This window comes from Penaeus monodon, chromosome 19, assembly GCF_015228065.2.
Source record: "Penaeus monodon isolate SGIC_2016 chromosome 19, NSTDA_Pmon_1, whole genome shotgun sequence".
NCBI classification, from domain to species: Eukaryota; Metazoa; Arthropoda; class Malacostraca; order Decapoda; family Penaeidae; genus Penaeus; species Penaeus monodon.
This window is the reverse complement of record NC_051404.1, coordinates 44,136,352-44,136,795: the sequence shown is the minus strand read 5'-3', so window position 1 is coordinate 44,136,795 and position 444 is coordinate 44,136,352. Positions and strand designations below refer to the sequence as shown.

Below are 444 nucleotides of genomic sequence, written 5' to 3'. Positions count from 1 at the left end.
AAACTTATACATAGGCAAAGGAATATATAAGTAAAGGAAAATACCCATCATTGTGCAACAAAACACTTATAGCATTCCCAGTACTCTTCCCTTGTACGAGTACCTGAGATGATTGGAAACCTGACTCACACAAACGGTAAAGTTCAACAAAAGACGTTTCTATAAAAGGGTGTAATTCTCTGAAAATGTTAGTGACCCGCATGTAAGTTATTGTTAGAGGCAGAGGAGAGATGAATGCGGAAAAGCGGCTGAGAAGGTATTTTGTAATTAAGTTGCTTAATAGTACCTTCGTCTCATCTCCATCAGTTAATTTCCGGTGATAGATAAAGAAAAGAAAACTTAATAGATATGTACAAATGTTTTAGAGAAAAAAGACGAGCACAAATCTTATCATAATTTCTAATTAGAATAGGAGTTTCTTGTTCTTATAAGACCATGACCTAA

General features: G+C 34.5%; 1 protein-coding gene across 1 annotated transcript in view; it reads left to right on the top strand.

The window, feature by feature from the left end:
* LOC119585415 (myosin light chain kinase, smooth muscle-like) overlaps window positions 1-444 on the top strand; it is a 13,868-nt gene that overhangs the window by 5,808 nt on the left and 7,616 nt on the right. The window lies entirely within an intron of this gene.